This window comes from Pleurodeles waltl, chromosome 2_2 (genome assembly GCF_031143425.1).
Source record: "Pleurodeles waltl isolate 20211129_DDA chromosome 2_2, aPleWal1.hap1.20221129, whole genome shotgun sequence".
In the NCBI taxonomy this organism is placed as follows: domain Eukaryota; kingdom Metazoa; phylum Chordata; class Amphibia; order Caudata; family Salamandridae; genus Pleurodeles; species Pleurodeles waltl.
The window spans coordinates 877,130,262-877,151,372 of NC_090439.1; the positions used below are offsets into that span (position 1 = coordinate 877,130,262).

General features: G+C 46.6%; 1 protein-coding gene and 1 long non-coding RNA gene across 2 annotated transcripts in view; one reads left to right on the top strand and one right to left on the bottom strand.

Moving 5' to 3' along the window:
* The window catches only part of FBXO43 (F-box protein 43), a 167,818-nt gene that overhangs the window by 145,912 nt on the left and 795 nt on the right, over positions 1-21,111 (bottom strand). The window lies entirely within an intron of this gene.
* Positions 1-21,111, top strand: part of LOC138282714 (uncharacterized) — a 99,548-nt gene that overhangs the window by 41,867 nt on the left and 36,570 nt on the right. The window lies entirely within an intron of this gene.

A 21,111-nucleotide genomic window follows, 5' to 3' on the forward strand; every position in this document is an offset into this window, starting at 1 on the left:
AAAGTATGATTCTATGCACTCAGGGGACTCTTTAGGGGACCCCCAGCATTGCTCCCACCAGCCATCTAGGGTTTTCCAGACAGTCCAAGCTTCTGCCATCCCTCAGACAGGTTTCTGCCCTTCTGCTCCTTGAACAGCTCAATCCCAGGAAGGCACTTTGGGGAGGGGGGGGTGTAACACTCTCTCCCTTTGGAAATAGGTGTTATGTGGCTTGGGAAGGGTAGCCTTCCCAAGCCACTGTTATGCTTTGAAGGGCACATTTGGTGGCCTCCATGCATAAACCAGTCTACACCGGTTCAGGGACCTCCAGTCCCTGCTCTGGTGCAAAACTGGACAATGACCACTCCCCTGTCCATTACCACCTCAGGGGTGGTGCCCAGAGCTCCTCCAGAAGGTCCCTGGGCTCTGCCATCTTGAATTTAAGGTTGGCAGGGCCCTCTGGGAGCATCTGAATGGCCAGGCATGTGGCATCAGAGCCCCCTCCTGATATTTGGCAACCTGGCTAGGTGACCAATCCCCCTATCAGGGCTATTTAGGTTCTCTCTCTTGGGTGGGTCCTCAGATTTGGCTTGCAAGATTCCAGCAGGACACCTCTGGACCTTACTTTGACTTCTAGCCACGGGACCTGCGGCTGGACCCTCCAGGAACAGACAATCTGCGTCCACGCTGAAGGCTCTGCTTGCAACATTGTTTCCACGGCCCCTTCCAGCTTCTGCAACATTTCCCCGGCTGTGCATCCTCTAAGGGCAGGAAGTCTTCAGTCTGTATGAGAAGAAAGAAGGAATCTCCCTTGGAGTGAAGGAGTTACTCCCCTGCAACCGCAGGCACCAACTGCAACGACGACCGGCTGCGTGGATCTCCTCTCATCCTGAGCTGCGTGGATCCTGCATCACGGGTGATAGTCCGGAGTAGTCCTCTTGGTCCTCTCTGCCAGCTGTCCAACTTTGGTGGAGGTAACCCTTTGTCTTCCCATGCAGGACAGTAACCTTGTGCCTCTTGCAGCTGCCAAGGCTTGTTTTCATCTCCTCCAAGGGATCTTTAGGCTCTGGGTAGCCCCAGCCCCTAGCACTCCTTCCTGCGATGCACAGCACTCTGCATGCTTCTCCTGAGGCATGGGTCTCTTCTCCTGTAGTGCTGCGTGGGCTCCTCTGTGACTCCTGTATCCCCATCCTGGGGGACTCCTGTAGGTGCTGCCTCTGCTACTGTGGGCACTCTGTGTTGCTGAGGGTCTCCTGTGACTCCCCCTCCTGGGTTAAGTCCTCCTGGGCCTTGCTGGCCCTCGGCAGCTGAACTCTCTGCCAACCACGACATTTGCCTTTGTCAAGGCTTGTTGGTGGAATTCCTGCACCAGAACCCAACTGCAATTCTTCTTCCAGATTGGGATGTCGTCTGCATCCCTCAGGAACTCTTCACCGACCCCCAGCGCTGCAGTGCTGACCTTCTTCACATCACATACGACCAACTTGTGTAATCCTAGACTGGTGGGTTGGGGCTCCTGCCCCCACTGGACTCTTCTGTGACTTCTGGACTTGGTCCCCTTTTTCCACAGGAAAGGCCACTTACTACTTAGGGGGTCACACTGTACCTAGTATCAGGGAGGTAGTCTCTTGGGTTTGGGTAATCTAGGGGCCTAGGCATAGCCCTTGCTCCAAACTTCTTTTGAGACACTTAGTTAAAGAAGTTAGGGAGCCTACACCACTCTAGCGAGCTGACATATCTTCAGAAGAGCACACCTCTCAGGTGATGGATTCACGCTTTGAGAACTTGACCTTCCAAGAACTTAGGGAGTTGTGTGCTCAGAGGAAGCTAAAGGCTGAGAGAAATCCCAAAAAGACTCTACCTCTAGGCCTGCTCCTCCAGGATGACCAGGAACATGCTGGTAGCCAGGAGGAGGAGGAAGAATTAGACTCTGACACTCCAGTGCTAAAGAAGGAAAACCTAGCCACTGAGGTGGTTGAGGAAGAACCCAGGGAAGATCAGAGAAACTGAAGCAATGTAAAGGGAAATCATATCAGTAGGTCCACCTTTGTCCCTAAAGGGCTGGTTGAGAGGGTGTCCAAGGGTAGTTGTATCCATCAGAACAAGGCTGTTACCCCCTACAAGGTGGGGGATGACATCTACAAGTGGTTCACTGCTCTGGAGAAGGCCTGTAAAGTGCAAGGGGACCCTCGGTGACAGTGAGCTGCTATCCTCTGGCTCTCCTTCTCTGACAAGGGAGAGGGATAGACTTCTCTGTCAGAGAGGAGGATGCTGACAACTATGCTGTTCTAAAATCTGCACTTTTAGATGGGTTTGGTCTCGCCACTGAGCAATATAGAATTAAGTTAAGGGACACCAGGACAGAGCCCTCCCAGGATTGGGTTGAGTTTGTGGACTGCTCTGTTAAAGCTTTGGAAATCTGGTTACATGGCAACAAAGTCAGTGATTATGAGGGCCTGTATAATCTAATTCTGAGAGACCTTATTTTGAACAACTGTGTTTCTGACTTGTTGCACCAATACCTGGTTGACTCAGATCTGACCTCTCCAAAAGAATTGGGAAAGAAGGCAGACAAATGGGTCAGATTTAGGGTGAGCAGAAAAGTTCATAGAGGGGGTGACAAAAAAAAAGGATGCAGAGGGTGCAAAGCCAAGATGGCGCTGAGGACGGACGCGCCTTGAGAGAGCTCCGCCCCAGCCCCAAAAAGATTCCTGGTAGGAGATCTGGCTGTCAGGGCTAGACAATGCCACGTGGAAGACAGTGATCTGGTGAGTGCTGTAGGCGTGGCCTAGAGTTTTCACCAGCCAGGCCACCCCGGAAAAGGCAGAAAGGGGCGATAGAGGGGCCCATGGTGGCCTCCCCCCCCAACCCCTGCCCTACCGGAGGAAGCATGCGAGGGAGGCAAGAAGTCTGCAGTGACGTGCAGGGGTTCAGAGGCCATACCATGTGCTGGGGGTCCCACCCTGCCCCCACAGCCCCCTTGTCGAGGGGCTGCAACAGCGAGGTGCAGACTGGCTCAAACAGATCGAGGCACCATAACAGACTTTGCCCTCATGACCCGTGATTGGCCCTTGGAGGAGTGGCAGACTGAAGGAGGCAATGAGTGTCAAGCGGCGGAATCCAGTAGTGGAAGTGTTTTGGAACGCAATAATGTGGGGCCGAAGGAGTAGGAGCTGAATGCGATAGCACCATTCTGTGCCAGGACTAAGTGGAGCAGTAGGTGCTGCTGGACCGCAATCTAGGCATTACGCAAGTTCCCTCGTGTTGAGGGCTGTGGCGGGTAGTCTTCCCGAGTGGAGGTAACCTGTGAGTTGTAGTTTTGTGTTGAAAGAGTGGGATGGGGGGTGGGCGGCTACAGACCTCTCGACTCCGGTTGAGTGGCAGCATACTAACGGGGCCCAAGGGAGGTGGGAAACAGTTTTTGTTGGGGGTTGTTCTTTGCCTATTTATGTTGACTTCGGATACACAACAGACATGTAGGCATACTAGGTCTTGTCTTCTAAATTCCTGGCACTTAGTTGTCCCGCCCACACGCTCGGGAGCAGGGGGCCTCGGCCCCGCATACCGAGGTCCCTCTTAAAGTATAATGGCTCCCACAAGTGACCCCCCCAATAGTCAATCTGCGGGCCTTCTCTGTGCTATCATGGAATGTAAATGGACTTGAAGACAGCGTTAAACGAGGTCTGGTGTCTCAGTATATAAAGAGAATACACCCAGATGTTGTGCTTTTACAGGAGACACATCTCAAAGGCACCAGGTGTACATTTTTGGGTAGAGAACCCTATGTTATATTGGCACATTCAGGTTACACATCTGGCTCAAGGGGGATGGCGATTTTAATCCGTAAATCCCCGCCCTTTCATATCTCAAGACAGTGGGTGGACCCAGCCGGAAGGTACGTAGGGATACAGGGACCCTAGGGTAGACAGAAAGTACTATTTATAAGTGTATATGCCCCACCTAGACTTCAGGATCCTGTTTTGGATAAGCTTGCAGAGATTTTATTGGCAGTGGTCTCCTCAACCCACGTGGTGGGAGGTGACTTTAATGACGTCATGAATATGGAGCTAGATCACTCTGCGGTGTCTGGGGGACGGGGCTCACATACTCCACTGTATCAATTTGCGGCAACATTGGGTCTGTCAGATCTTTGGCGACGTGCCCACCCCATGGACAGAAAATACTACCACTTTTCTAGGTCTCTAAGTATTTTCTAGGTTGGATTATATTTTTGTCCCCGCCGGGGACGTAGAGGTGGTCCACCAGGCAGACTATCTGGCCCAGGGTTTGTCTGACCATTCCCCCCTGATGCCACGGATTGGGAAGTCAGAAGGGAGATCCCAAAAATGGAAGCTCGGGCCTGGGACCTGCAACACCATGAGGTGGCACATGGGCTCCGTGTAGACACGGGTGAGGTGTGTCCTCGGTAATACTCTGGGAGGCATATAAGACAGTGATAAGGGACAGTGCTCAGAACTTAGTGGCATGGAAGAGGAAAAAGGTGTCTGAAATGCTGGAAAAATATGAGCAGCAACTCCTAGAGACGGAGGGCGCCCTGGCACAGGTTCCGGCTTCTCCAGCCCTTCATTGCTTGGAGCTAACTAGAGCAGAATATAGACTCTTCCAGATTTTTGTGGTGTACGGGAGTTATTCTGGGTACCAGATTAACTGGTATAAGTCAGTGTTATACGCACCACAGGAGGACACGGTTCTCCACTCCCTTCCAGGTCAACTAAAATATTCAAGTGAGGGATCCAAATACCTTGGCATCTTTATGACACACAGGGCGGACCTCTGTCATGCCCGGAACTTAGGGAGGGTGACTGAACTGTGCCGGGCTGATAGGAAGCATTGGGGGGCCACCCACTCACCCTGATGGGTCGGGTGGCCATGTTTAAAATGACCCCCCTGCCAAAGTTATTATATGTCCTACAAAAAATGTATTACCGGATCCCACAGGGGGTTTAAATCCCCACCCTGGAGCGGGATCTGCGGGCCTTTTTATGGGAAAAGAGACACACACGCAATGCACTCAAAATCCTGCAACGTAATCAATACAAGGGGGCCTGCCTATCCCTGCTGGACGTGGAGGCATATTATTGGACTGCACATATGATCAACATTAACGACTGGACGTTTGCCCCTGGTGACCACCAGAGAACGCAGTGGGAGGGGAGATCGTGTCTCCATTATTTATATGGTGATAGGGGAGTGTGGCGACTACTACCTGCTACACAGGTGGTCCTTGGAGCCTGGGCGAGATCAACCAAGATGTGATGACCCCCCTGTGGGGGGGGGGTGGCTGGCTGTCAGAAATCGGAAAACTGACCGGATTCGAGGCGTGGGATCGCATTGGAATTACTAATCTAGGAGATGTGTTGGAGGGGGGAATATTATGCCCTTTGCAGCACTGAGCGATTGGTAGTACCTCTGCATTGTAGAGAATTTTTGTTGACCCTGGCACACAACATACCCCTGGCAGGTCACTTAGGGCAAAGCAAGACTTGGGACAGGCTTGTCCCTCACTTTCACTGGCCCAACATGTCTGAAGATACTAAGGAGTTTTGTCGCTCCTGTGTCACCTCTCAAATCAGTGGTAAGACAGGTGGCACCCCAAAGGCCATCTTAATTCTACTGCCTGTGATTGGGGTTACCTTTGAGAGGGTTTGGGTGGATATTGTAGTCCCCTAGACCCACCACAGCCTCTGGGAACAGGTTCATACTAGTGGTGGTGGACCATGCCACCAGGTAACCAAGAAGCTATTCCTCTAAGGACCACTACAGCTCCTGCAGTGGCAAAAGCCTCCTGTGAATTTTCTCTACAGTGGGTTTTCCTAAAGAGGTGGTAACAGACAGAGGGACCAACCTTATGTTTGCATACCTAAGGGCAATGTGGAAGGAATGTAGTGTTACTTACAAGTTCACCACCCCTTACCACCCCCAAACCAATGGTTTGGTAGAGAGGTTTAATAAAACTCTCAAGGGCATGATCATGGAATTCTCTGAAAAACTCAGAAGGAGATAGGATGTCCTACTGCCATGCCTCCTTTTTGCCTACAGGGAGGTCTCTGAGAAGAGAGTCAGCTACAGCCCCTTTTCTGTTTGGGCTGTGGGAGGCTGGCCCTCTATGTAGTGTGCAAAACTAGGCACACTGTGCAGGGGGGGCAGGCAACCACATTGGTTTCCAGAGGTAAAAATTAGACGACCTAATGCTCCAATTTTTTAAGTAGATGGTTGACTAGTTAGGCTAATCCAGGAGATGTGATAAGTATTTGCCATACTCACAAATCCAATCATGCACCACACACACACTCAATGAATAACTCAAGACCAGAATTTATCAAAAAATACTTCAGACTTTTATATACATTTTAAGACCAAGATTTTTAAGATACTGTAAGTACTTTTTGAGATATTACTTTATAAGTTTAAATAAAGTTAGTCTTTCTGTGCGTAATTACGCACCATAGGAATCAATAGACAGTCACTTTTAAAAATGCATTATAAAAGTCTTACAGTTGAGTTACCAGTCTCCCCTTTTGCAGGGTGGTCGAAGTAGTCGATGGGCACACTCTGCTAGCTGGAGAGCCTTGGGCGGCTCCTGATTCGGGTGGGAGCAACACTGGAAAAGCTCTTGGCACAGGCACAGGGTCACTTGGAAAAGGAGCTGGTTTGCAGATTTAAAGATGGTGCCTTGGGGTCCCCTTGGGCTATTCAGGTCACAAGTGGTTGGGGGCCCATAGCACACAGCAGATCCTGCGATGCAAGGCGCAGGGTGGGATGTCACTGAAGTCCCTGGACTGGGGATTCCTCCTGGTCCACCTGCAGCTCCAGGTGAGCTGTTTTTGGGGTTGTCCAATGTGCACTGACCAGTACCTGGGGTACTGGAACAACTCGGCCACGGGATGGCACTGTACCACCAAAGTTGGCACACTTGCAGGTCTCGTCCGGGCTGTCGGTGTCTCGTCAGATCCGCTGCAACTTCCAGTTGTAGAGATATTGTCCAGTCGGTATAGTGACCCTCACCCGTTTGCTGGTTTCTTGTAGGTTTCTTTCGTTTCGTGGGTGGTGCTTCCACTCAGGAGGGAGTTCTCGGGCAAAGCCTGGAGGCCCTCGGGGTCTTTTGAGGTCGGTCGAGTGGTCAGCTCCTCTGCAGCGGCAAATGTCTGGACTCTAGTGCAGCAAGAAGGGGTCTTGAGGCCTCTTCTGGTGCAGCAGGTCCTCTGTTCTCATCCTGTCAAATTCTTTGGTGCTGTCTTCTTTTCTTCCACATGAATCTAATTTCTTGGTAAAGGGAAGCCAATCTGAATACTGAATTTACTGAGCATTTTAGGGGAAGATGGTAGTGTCCATTGGGACACTTACCCTTGGGTGGCTACATCCACTACAGTGACCACTTCCTGTGGGAAGGGTCACTTCCCTAAACCTCATTGGTTAGTTTCCTGCCATCCAACATGGAGGAAAATGAAATGGATTGTCCACTTTGCCTGCAAGCCCCTAGGGGTGGTGCATGCTTAGTGAGGCCACTCCTCCAACTCTTTGTCTGGTTTTCTGACTGTGCTCCCGCCAAAAGCAGGGGTTTGCAAAGGGGGAAGCCATCTGCTGCTAGCAGCAGGCCTGGGGGCTCGAGTTCAGGGGCAGTAGTCCTTTGAAACTCCCTGCCAGGGTGTTTCACATTCCTGAGGGAAGGGGTGTTAGCTCTCTACCCAGGAAGGGCATTGTTTTACAAACCAGCGAGCCATGGCTCGACCTCAGGTTTGTATATTGGCTGTCTGGAAGTGGCAGGCTGGACGAAACCAGTCAGCAACTTTGCCAGTTAGGTTAGCTTTTGCAGGAGGCACCTCTATGTTGGCCCCTGGGTACTTTTGGGGTTAAATCTAATACTGGTACCAGTTTGGATTTATCATCCTGAGCTGTTTGATACCAAGCAACCCAGGGTGCAAAGTGGCCATTATGTGGCTGGGGAACTCGTGTTTGACCAGTGTCCGGTACATGCACTTAAAATGGCTGCTCTATTCACTCACTATGTCCCATGTTTGGCAAGGACACCGTGGTGGCATATTGCTCATGCAATTATGCCCTCACATATAGTATGGTGCACCCTGCATTAGGGCTGTAAGGCCTACCAGAGGGGTGGCTTAACCATATCAAATGCAATGTAGGGTGGACAGGGCACACAGGTAGTGTGCCATGCTAAGTTTGCCTTTTTAGGTTTGCCCCAGTACACTCAGCCTGCACTGGCAGTGCTGGGTGCAGGGCCCTAGAGGATGGCACTATCAATGCTGCTGCCCTCAGGGGCCTACTCATACTATCCCATGCCCTGGGTATTGGGGTACCCATTTACTAGGATCTTACAGTGATATGTAAGAGTGTATTCAATTGTGCCAAGCATCACAACAGATTTAGGCAAAGAGCTCTGGCCCAGGCAACCTGGTTAGCAGGGGCCCGGGCACTACAACTTCTAGGACTCATCAACATCAGGCAAAAGGTGTGGGGGGGGGTAACCATGCAAAAAGAGGCCTCCTCTCACATAGGTACCCTGTTAGGGGTCCTCTTGCTCTTGTAAGGGAGGGCTAGGAACAACCTCTCAAGCCCCCTAAACAGGACATAGTGGACTATGTACTTGGCCTCATATCAAGGATGGCTGAGTACATGAAAAAGCCAATAAAAACTTTCAAGCCAGCCAAGAACTGCAGACGCAGTGGCATGACCAGAAGGCTGTTCTGACTGTTTACCAGCCAGGGCAGAAAGTGTGGGTCCTGGAGAATGTGGCTCCCAGGGCACCAAGACAAGTAGAGTAGTCCCCACACAATAGTGGAAAAGAAGGGTGACGTCACCTACTTGGTGGACCTAGGCACTGCCCGAAGCCCCCTCAGGGTGCTTCATTACAGACGCCTGAAGCCATACTATGACAGGGTTGACATGACCCTCCTCTGGCCACTAATAAGGGACAGGAGGAAGAGTGTGACTCTCAACCCTGACCTCTTCTCCAACACTGCAGCTGAGGGCTCAGTTGATGGGGCAATCCTAGCAGACTGTTTCTCTGAATCTCAGAAGGAAGACTGCAGGAACCTCCTAGGGCAGTTATTAGAGCTGTTTTCTCTAATACCTGGTCAGACAACATGGTGTGAACACACCACTGAAATAGGGGACAGTTTGCCCATAAAAAGTTAAATCTATAAGCAACCTGACCATGTTCGAGACTGCATCAAAGCAGAGGTGTAAGAGATGCTGGACCTGGGAGTCATAGAGCACTCTGATAGCCCCTGGGGTAGCCCAATGGTTTTGGTCTCAAAACCTCACTCTCAGAATGGGAAAAAAGAAATGAGGTTCTGTGTTGGCTTAAAGGGCTCAACACTGTCACAAAGACAGATGATCATCCTATCCCTAGGGCAGATGAGCTAATACATACACTGGCATCTGCAAAGTAAGTTAGCACATTTGATTTGACTACAGGCTACTGGTAGATCAAATTATCAGATGATGTTAAACCAATAACTGCTTTTTCAACCATTGGAGGGCATTATCACTTTACAGTTTTGCCCGTTGGTCTGAAAAATGCACCTGCCACTTTTCAGAGGATGGTGAATACAGCCCTCCAGGGATTGAAAGCCTGTAGTGCAGCTCATCTAGATGATATAGCTGTCTTTACCTCTGCCTTGGAAGATCACCTGGTCCACCTCTGGAATGTTTTAGAGGCTCTGCAAAAAGCAGGCCTCACTATCAAAGCCTCTAAGTACCAAATAGGGCAGGGTAAGGTTGTGTATCTGGGCCACAGGGTAGGTGGAGGCCAGATCCAACCCCTCGGGAATGGGTCATATTGTTTGGGGTCAAGGGCAACACGTTTCCATGTTTATTTTGTCCTTAGGAAAAGTAGGCCCAATCCCCTGCAGCACAAACCCTTTGGCTGCCAGTTTACAAAGAAGGGAACTGTCTGCAGTGGAGTTAATATTTGTATCTATATGTTAATGCTGTTCAAACTTGTATTTATAGTTCATTATTGAAACGCCTTTGTGAGCACTGTAAATAAACGTTTTAAGGTCACACTGCACTACTGACAGTGGTTCCAGTAAAAAAATAAGCGTACACGCATGTTTGAAAAGTTTAACAATATGAGGCTGAGTAGAATGCCCCCAGAATGCTCTCTGATTATATGCAAATGTTTGCAGAAGCTTGAAAGCAAGAGTGATGATTCTTTGCTTTCAAAATAAAATGTTCAGAAAAAATGCAATTAAGAAAAATAACCCTTCGCTACAATGAAATTTTAGGTGCTGTTTCTTTGAAGCGTCATTTAGTAAAATGTGTTGATGCATGCTAGTATTTCAAAAACATATTCCCAATAGAAAATCAGTGTAACAATTTTCAACAAGATTTTGGGAAGCATGGAAACAAGCAAGCCCTGGCAAAGCCAACTGATCTTACATTTTTTTTTGTGAGTCTTTTGGTTTCATCAATTCGTGGCTTTTTTGACAGACCTTTTGTAACACATTATTGTTCAGGGAGCTGCCACGCCCTCACCATTGTAACAAACAGTGGCAAATAGAAAGAAAAAGCCCCACATTGCCACCAGTGGCGTAACAAAGGCCACGTAGCCCCCTCCAGGAGACCACCTCAGCACAGCACCTGCCCTGAGTGAGTCTGGAGGGGGGCCCTCCATGTTCTTTGCAGGGGAGCCCTTTCCAGTTTTGTTAAGCCACTGAGTGCCACAGTACTTTCTGGCACTGAACAAAACTACTTTGTGTGCCAATATGCTCCTTGTGGAAGAGCAGAACGCAATCACTTACAGTAAAGCCAGGCGATAGATAGAGAAATAGAAGTTTAATAAAAACAAAATGTCTTTGTTAACACCAGACCTAATTAGGGACTCAATTCTTAAAGAAAGTCACAAAAGTGTTTCCGTGAATTAGTGGCTTTGATGAATTCACAAGAACTTACAGAAATAGACCAGGGAATCGTACTCCTGGAAAAATATTTGTGAACTTTATTTTAGCGCGAGCAAATATGCATGTGTAGATTTGCGCATGTGAGAATCCATTGAGCATTTGCAAGTTCACTTTCCCTCTAACCACCTTTTTCCCAACCCTGGAAGAACTTATACTTCTGCCATTGTCAGGAGTAAATTTCCAACCTTTCTCACTGTGGGAAAAGATAAGAAAAGAGCTGGTGAAAATCCTCAAAACATGCAAATTAGTAGGTTTGCAGACTTAGACATTCCTGCCCTAAAACCATTGCTTACTGCTTCCTCCAGCCCTAGTATGTAGATCTGCGGAAAGGTAGCAAAATAATGAAATTGCTATATTAGGGATTGAAATTGAAAGTATTCAAACCCTGCTATTGTAGTATCCCTGGCATAATCAGAGAGGCAGATTATCAGAGCTCTTCCATAATGAGATTTCTGCCATACTTTGTTGCTGCACTACATGGCACAAAAGGGACAAGTAGATTTATTTTTTTTACAAGACAAGTAGGTATAAGACACAACCTGTCCCATGGACTAGTAGATATTTTATTAAATTCCACACCCCTGGATACTGCTCCATTAATGTGCTCCTTGGCCAGGCGGCTTGTGTACAGCAATTAAACCCAGTACAGAAGCATTCTAGGACTAACCATTAGGACAATATCGCCTGCAAATAGTCTGATTCTAGTGAAATGAATGCCTTAGTGGCATACAATAAGACAGCAACAGGATTCAAATTTGGTTCTATAGCCTGTAGAACTGCACACAGTGTTCTCAAATTATGGATGGTGGACTGACCCGGAATGAAACCTGACTGATCAGGTGTGGCATAAGAACAGAATGCCCATTGGCAAGTAGTTTTGCTAGTACTTTTACATCACAATTGATGAAAGAGAGGTGTGTACAAATCACTCTGATCTAGTAGTTTCCTGGTTTTAGCAGAGCCATGACCAGGACCTCCTGCATGGTCCTGGGGAGTTGCCCTGCCTGTCAGCCTTCTTAAACATAGCTAGAAGTATTGGAGCTAATATCTCAGTATATGGCATATAAATTACTGCCGCGAGGCCATATGGCCCGGGTGCTTTTCCTGAGGAGAGCTGCTGTATTACTCTGAGGATTTAGGCCCTCATTACGACCCTGGCAGTCGGTGTTAAAGGGGCGTTAATACCGCCAACAGGCCAGCGGTAAAATAAAAAGTATTTTGACCCTGGCGGTAACCGCCATCACAGACATCCACTTTAACACACTGACCGCCAGGGTGGTAACGGCTGCTGGGCTGGAGACTTTGGTCTCCAGCCCGGCGGCCGTCACAATCCCACCCTCAGGATTACGACCCAGCCTACCGCCATTGTTTTCGTGCCAATCTTACTGCCACGAAAAACATGGCGGTAGGCACTATCAGTGACAAGGAATCCCTTCCCTGGCACTGATAGGGGTCTGCCCCTCCCCAGAGTCCTTCCCCCACTCTCCCACTTCCACCCCCCCACACATGTACACACCCACACGCGCACCCATATACACACATGCACACATGCATACCCACTACCACCCACGCATGCACACATATATACCCACACACCAACATACTTTGTCGCACACACGCATTCACAACACACAACATACACTCACATTCAGTCATTCACGCACTCATTCAACGCGACTCACACCAGCATGCACGCATACCAAAACATATACACACACACCCCCACCCACCTCTCCTTAGAACCCGACTTACCTGCTTGCAGTGGGTCCTCCAGCTGGAGATGGGCTGCGGCGGTGCTGTCAGCAGCAGCGTCTGCCAGCAAAACACCGCTGGGCCGTATCATTGGTCATGATACGGTCAGCTGTGTTTTGCTGGCGTGGCGGTGCTGCTGTCAGCAGTGCCGCCTTACCGCAGTCTGCCACCATGACCGTCGGCAGTATTCCGCCAGCCTTCTGGCAGAATACCGTTGACGGTCATAATACGCGTAGACGGTTGGTAGCCATGGTGGCGGCATGTTGGCGGCTGTCGCCGTGGCGCTAGGCGGCAGTTACCACCAAAATTATAAGGAGGGCCTTAGTCTTTGGTGAACGCCTAATCTAGGATTGCGCGTTGGACATCACTTAATTAGTTTAGAGTCAAATTTTTCAGAAATGTATTCACCTCTATGCGTTCCTTTTGTTGAGGGGTATAGAGGCAGCGATAAAAGGTAGCAAACTCCTACAGAATTGCAGGTTTGTCTACATGTACAGATCCATGTACGTCTCTGAGACTGAGTACATTTTTGGCAGCTCAAGATCACTTTATCATGGTGGCAAGTGTTTTTCTAGGCCTCTCTCTCCCCGTAGGCTCTTGTGACTGCATACTTTGCCAAAATCTAAACTCCCATAGTGCCACTTTGTCAGTGTACTTTTAATCTGGTGCACTAGTGTAGGGCCCTTCCCAACTGCTTGCTGCTTTTCTAGCCTCTTTAATTCATTTTCCAACCTAGTTAAGTAGTCCCGGGACAAGCGCAGCATTCCCCACTTTTGGCCATGCATATTCCCCTAATGGTCACATTAAAGGCCTCCCAAGTTGTACAGATAGCGTCAATGGACCCTATTTTGCATATGAAAAACTAAGATGTCCAGCTCGAGTTCCTGAACAAACAGGTTATCTAGTAGTGTGTACAGGGAGAAGCGCCAGTTTCGGGCATAGTGGGGTCTGTGCAGGGATTGTGAAGGTGAGCACGACTGGGGAGTGAACTAAGAATGTGCGCACCATTAGACTTATCTCCTGTACCCAGGGTCCAGTTCCCCTTTGAGATCAGCCAGTAATATAGCCAGGACAAACATCAATGCACAATAAGCGTTAAGTGCGTTCTCTAGGAATGGCTAGTAAATCATATCATTGAATGATATCCCGAAGATGACGAGACCTATCCATGTGCTCATCAAGGGCGCAACTGATATCACCGCCCCAGAGTAGCTTATCAAGGGCACAATTTAAATCACCACCCCATAGTAGAGTGGCTGGTCCCATGGATGCAATTTTGCCCACACAATCGATCAAAGAAGGCAGGCAATCCGTATTGGGCTTAACAGTTGAAAAGAGTGATAGTATGTGACATCAATCAATAACAAACCTGCCCTGTTTGTCCACTATGGACCCTTGGGGCGAAAATGGTCCCCTTTGTCGTATCAGCAGCACCACGCCCCTTGCAAATTTAGAGTACAAGAAAAGTATGTACAATGCCCATTTTGCTGCAAACAGCTGGGGTGTGCCAATAGCCAAGTACATTTCCTGTAGGAGTGCTATATTGACCCCATGCATCTATAAATAGGGAACAATTTGTCTACGTTTAGGAGGGTAATTCAAGACCTGCGAGTTCCAGGTGATACATTTATGTGGTGCAGGTGGATTAGCTTGAGTGTTATCTTTCTCACTGGCCAGACCTTTGGAACAGTAGAGGGGTAATTGGTGTGCGTAGCATGGGGGTTGTCCAACTTCTTAAGTTTCTCCTTGATGGGAAGTCTGCAAATGATGAAATTGGTATTGCCATCAAAAATCAAGGAACATAGATCCCGTGCCAGGCGAAGGGCAGTATCCAGGTTGCTTAAGATCAAGAGGTGGGAAAATATTGGGTGGGAGGGCTCTCCCAGAGGAGGTCGACCAGCCAGAGATAGATAGACATGGTCTACTATAAGCATAGGTGAAAATGATTCAGGCCCAAAAAGTAATTAACATAGTCCTCCAATCTGCCCAGGATGGTTGATTCAGGGACCCCCACTATACAGATATTATATGATGAACACGCCTCCAAGGCCTCATTTTTCACAGCTATTACCTTCAGGACCTTTTCTATTGAGAAGGGGTAGCATGGTGTCATCAACCTTTGATACACGTTGTTTAGCTTCTTGTAAGCGACTGTTTTGTTTCTCAAGTTTTCTCATTATCTTATCCATCCTAGCACTAACAGTACATTATGGATTCAACAGAGGTTAAGCTACTCTGCATCACCAGCAGAAGGGTCTTCATGTCACCAGCATACATGTGAAATTCCGGGGTTGTGGGGCTCATCCGCCCCCATGGCTTCAGTGTCAGTCCCTCGAGGTGCCTCTGCAAGGCCCTGGCTTAAAGCCTGCCAATACCATTGGGTCCCAGTAGCCATCTAGGGCTTACCCGTCACCCCGGTCGCTAAAGTGGCCACTGCTTCGTCTCTGTGTTGTTTGGGAGTCGTGTAATGCTGAATCGCCATCTCTAACAGCCAATGGGGAAAGATGCATCACAGAGGTGCAGCCATCTTGCGTGCTGCCTCAGTGGCACCCCCCCAAATGATAATTCTTAAGCTTTACACACCCTTGGTAGGTAGTTGAATAGTTCACAATGGTGACTTCCTGCCTTGTTACCCACTGTGCTCCAGGTCTATCTCCATAAACGTTCTTCCTCTAGACTAGGCCATTTCTCTGCATATTACCCATTTCGGCAACATCTGAAACGACGTTCCTGATGCTTTGGGAAATATCTCATTAAAGGTGCCTAGATTACTCAATACACACAAGGATGCACCATTCAGTTTTGTCAAACATTTTCAACATCTACAGATCCTCCTTGAGATTTCTTGAAATTCTTGCTCTACATTGTCTACAATTTCTTTTTTACCCCTCACCCCCCAAAAAAAATGAACAGTATGAACTATTCATTTTTTTGGTATGTACTTTTATCTATTTGTGCTATTGACCTTCCAGGTTTGCCCCGAGGCAAACTAGCCTTCTTCACAAACAAATCCAGCTAAGAGGTATTAACAGTTAGTCTAGTGGTGAGCTGTACTCCAAGATGTACTAGAGGGTCTGGAATCCAGTTGCTATATGGTCCAGTTAAAGATTTTTTTATAAAAAGAAACTGTAAGGAGCAGAAATTATTAAATCTCTTAAGAACTGAACCACAAATCACCCTCTGGAACCCAGAGCCAAACGCAGACACAATCATAGCACTTACATGATAAAACAATACACCACATACAAAATGGGATGCTACGGCTACTACTTTCCTATGAATAGGTTATCTTGTATCTTCATCAAACCTTATGAACCCTTAGCTACAAATGGCAGTGTTTGTCAGTCAGCAGGCAAAAATGCCAGACAGAGTGCTGCAAGCTAGTAGGTCTGCTACCATACTCTAGTTTTGTAGCAACTGAATGTGCTAGACTGGGCAACACAGCCAGTCGGAGCCCTAGTGGCTAACATTCTACTTTAAAAACAATAAGTCAAAAAGATGAAGTCATCCAAAAAATAAAGGGGTCCTGCACAAGTTTATGGCAACAAGAGTCAAGTGGTCCAGAGTCTTGATATTCATTTATCAGGAAGTTATCAAGAATCTGGGGGCTGATGTCTGGGCTATGGACACAGGTTGGGGTGTTCCGATTGAAGTCCAAACTGGCTCATGCCCCAAATCAAGGAAAGTGGACTACGAGTGCTGTGGCGGAACAGCACCAAAGGTACAAGTCCTGGGGGTATCAAACTTCAAGGATTTGTCAAACATTTTTCATTGGCTGGGGAACCCACGGACACTCACTAGACTTACCAGTTGGGGCTAATAAACTGTGATTAAGGTTTAAGAGTCAACCACAACTTTGAATTGTGATATTCTCAAAAGTGCAAACTCAAGAAAGACCACTCATAGCCAAGGGCCACTACTTTAAGAAGTATGAGAAAAAGTATTTGAACCCACAGGGATAAAAGGAAGCAAATAGGGGCTCCCACAGACTCGTGATGTTACGATACACCCTTTCTGCAGATACTCAACATTGTGGTTACATGGGATGGCATCTGAACTATTCTCAACAGCTAACAAGGAGAGCTCTTGGAAATCTCACTTGCTCAAGACAGCCAACAAGCTGGGCTTAGCTCTTTTTCTACTTGATCAGCGGCCTGCTCCATACCACACAACAAGCAGCCCAGTCTCTTTATTTCCCCCTATTGTTCTAAAGATCAAGACAACTCAAGTTCCTATAAATAGTACTGGATTAGTGAGGGAGAGGGGAAAGAATATGAGCTAATAACCTTGCAGTCATACACAACATGGATCCTAGACAATAGTAGCCAATCCAAAACTACACAGTCATTAAAACAGAAGGTTTAAAGTAGGGCATTTGGAGTGGAGCAGTTAAGCCATTACTATTGGAAGCCTTCATCATTTTCAGTTACGTCACCCCAAAGAAAGTGAAAATAGAAAATTCAAGGGGCTGAATAAGTGGTGGCGAGTTGCTAGAACACTCAATATCATAAGGATACCACGCTTACAATTTTGGGATTTCCATTTCCAATCATCTTGTTATGTTAATTCAAGGACTTTACTTGAAGCAAATCAACACTAAAAGACAGGGAATGGCTAGAGTACATGAAAAGTGAGACAATAGAAATATTGTGACTGTGATGCTTTCTCTAGAAGACCCGTGGCAGTGAGTTTCTCAGCAATATTCTTTTAGTGTCACAGCACCACAATGTTTGTGTACTGCAATTAGAGAGCCAGGTTATTCACTTTTCAATCAAGGTTGGCAAGACAAGCAGTTTATTATATGACATGGGAGTGATTCAAAACTCTTGATACAGGGTGCTGCACTAAAAACACCAAACATCATCAATGTCCAGTCTGTGCGTACCTTTAGAAGAAGAAAAGGACTTCTTCACTAACAGCTAAGTAAAACAGATGTCCTGCTCACACTATTTCTGGTCATCACAGTCCTGTGAGATACACAGAAAACGGTAAGGTACCCTGGAGGTACATATGCTTTTCAATTGGATGATCGAAATAATGGGCCTGCTTCTAGTGCTGAGTGAGTCTGAGGAGTGAGTTCATATAGGAGCCAAAGTCCATTGTAGTTTAGGCAAGGCGTATCTGGATACCCCTTCTATCCACAAATTGTATCTGTTGCACCCTTAATCAAAAGCACATAGGTCAGTGCAAGTACACTAAACAGATATTACCTGTCTATTACTACCTATGTGAACTTGTTTCCTCCGATCTGCATGGTGTTCTGGCATCTGCCTTAATCCCAATCCATATTTGTTTACTTGGCTTTGGTACCCCTTGACACGATCACGGACCAGGACCATGCAGACCAAAAACACATGGACCAGACAGGCATAAACCCAGTAGTACGGTCGAGTGCATATGGCAGAGCCAGTGCAGATGGTGCTCATCTCCACAGTAGAGTGCCACCACCAAAACGAACCAAAACCATTGAGCGCTACCTTTCATGGGCTGGGTGACTAAGTACAAATATAATTTGGTATTCCTTTAATCTCCGACTGAGATTCACCCCCTGAATAGCTTTACAGCATCTGCCTCGGTTTCCATCTCTATCGAAGGTTCCTCGAAATTACTTCTAGTGTCATGGAAAAGACAAGGAATGCCTACAACTGTGTGACACTTTCCTTCACGTAGGAGCCACGATACAGTAAAGAATTATGGACTTCTCAATAAAGATGTCACAAATCTTAGTCATTTTAGGGCTGAGGTTGAGCCAGTTTACCTTCAAAACAAACCATGGTTCGATTTAGCAGGTTATGAAAATATTACCACATGAAGGTAAGGAATCAGCAGTACATTTTTGACAAACTGGCAACAATTCCAGGGAATGGTTCCTGACTTTGTTAAGCCACCATACTAAAAATTCCTCATTTAAGCAGCTCTGCATAGGTTCTAACAGCAACCTTTGTGAGTATTTCTGTTGCCTCATCTAATACATTGGTTCTTAACCTTTTAACTTCCATGGACAGCCTCTGAATCACTGGTGGAAGCCGGGGGACCTCTGCCTAAATCATTTCTAGAATCTGAACCTCAAAAACAAATACACAAAACTACTGAAACAAGTATACTTCAAACAAATACACAGATTCTGAAATATTTTAATTCACAAACAAAAATTTAAATTATAATTTTAATGGTAAGGTTGAATCTTTTCAGAATTTGTGTTTACTTCTGAAAGTCAAAGCTATATGCTATGCTCAACAGTACTGCTTTGTATTTTTTTTTTGCTTTTATTGCATCCTCTCTTTTTGTCTGAGCATACTAGTGTTACAATTGAGGCCCGCAATCATTCATAAAACTGTTTGATGTACTGTTCCCGCAAATCAAGCTAAGGATATTATATTAGCCTCCAGCTTCAAATTCCTTCACAGTTACAGGACATTTTACAATGCTCAATGTAGCTTTGTTATGTGTATATACTTTATCAGTGCAGGGCCAGCTTTAGAGCTGATGGTGCCTGGTGCTGCAATCTTTGTTGAAACCCCGACAATCACCACCTTTTCAAATCGATTTACTCACTACCACCCACAACCAGTGCCCCTCATCTCTTCCTAGCCCCTCTCTTATTTTACTGAATTTGTTTATAGCGTTACTCCTCCTAATATAGGAGTCAGAGCGATTTACATCACACATATTATACAAACACAATTCATGCAAGTATGGGCGACAGGTTGTATGAGCTTCATACCATCCACACTGGTAGAAATTTAATGACTGGGTTGCTTACCCTAATTAAAAAATATATTACTGCATAAAGGCATCATTTTAGCAACCTCAGAATAAAACACGATTGGAGGCAGCGAGGACAATAAGTTTCTAAAACAATGCCTTGATGTTTGTGTTCAGCTGTGTGATGCTGGTTATTGTGCTATATTAGAGGGATTGTATTTCATGTGAGTAATACGAGGATGTCTATCTTATCTAAATTAAATACAAATCTGTGATCTGCATGTTAAATATTGAGCTTTGCAGCAGGCACATTTAGCCTCTTTTTTGTGATGAATTAAAACTTCCACCAGACAAAGCTCCAACCTCTACAGCAAGTATATTTTTCACACAGTTAACTTGGCATTTTTATTGTTGCCTGAGAATTGCAGGTCACATGAAGAAATCTGCAGCTTGTGCTTTGAACCCCCAAATAATAATTTAAAGAGAAGTGCCCTGAGCTTGGGGTCCAGTGCAGCGGCGTTGGTCGCGCAACTTTCTTTAATTTTCTGGAGGCCTGCAGTCCTGAGTAGGCGTCCCGGACACACAGGGGTCCACGGGCCGCAGGTTAAGAATCACTGATCTAACACTTAGGGGTTGGGAGGAATCAGGGCATCCAGTTCAATCTTTCTATTAACACTATAACACACACAGGAACTGACAGCATCTAATGTGTAGAACAAAGCCAGTGAACACAGTATACAGGGTGGGAACTAAGTTTAAGGACAGAAGCCCTCACTCACCCATTGGGTGACATGCTTCATCTTTGGGTCCCTCCAAGCACCTTTCCCTTTCCATATGGGTTCTATGATGCAAACTGCAATCCAACTGGTGTTTTGGGGGGGGAGCCTACAGTTAATTTTGTGATGGCTTTATTGCTATTCCACTCATAGGATTTCTCAAGAGTGAAAACTGTGTACAGAGGGGACAAATATTAGTGCCTGCTGTATGGTTGTATGTATTGTACCAATTGTTGAAGCAAAACCCATAATCAAATACTGAGGGACATACCAAAAACAAAAAAAATCCTCAAAAGCCAGCCTTGTGTGAAGGTGAGTCGCAAGCATAGGGAATGAACAAAAGCTTATAACGATCTACATAATTACCCCACCAAATTTTAAAGTAAGATGAAATGGTATTAACCCATGTTTAATGTGACTTTGAAATACTTCACATAAATAGCACTTTAAAAGTATTATTATGAATGGAACGTACACACATTTAAGGTTAATTCACACATTAGCCATGCGCCGTGCACTGTGAACCAGTTTGGGTGTGATGTGGTAGATGTGATTAAATTACTAATTCTACACAACAGCTGGGATAGTTACACATTTGATGGCTGCTGATGTGGGGAGAAGACTGCATCTTCAAATTTTAAGTCGGAGTCAATTGATATTTTACAGTGGAATTTTGTTGAGATGCCTAAAAATACTGTTGTGATGCTCTCTGTTTGAGGCTTTATACAGAAAACGAATATGCTATTTAAGTAATGGTTAAATATACTTTGTGTAACATGGAGGTGAAAAGTTGCCGACAGAGCCTGGAAAGTAGGGTCGGCAGAGGCACCCTTTGCAAGTGAAACATCTCAGTAGACACTTACTGCTTTCGATTGTGGAGGAGCTGAGAGCTGGTACCAAAATAAAATGTGCAATTTACCATGCATTCACCTTAACGTAGAAAATTGTCTTCAATT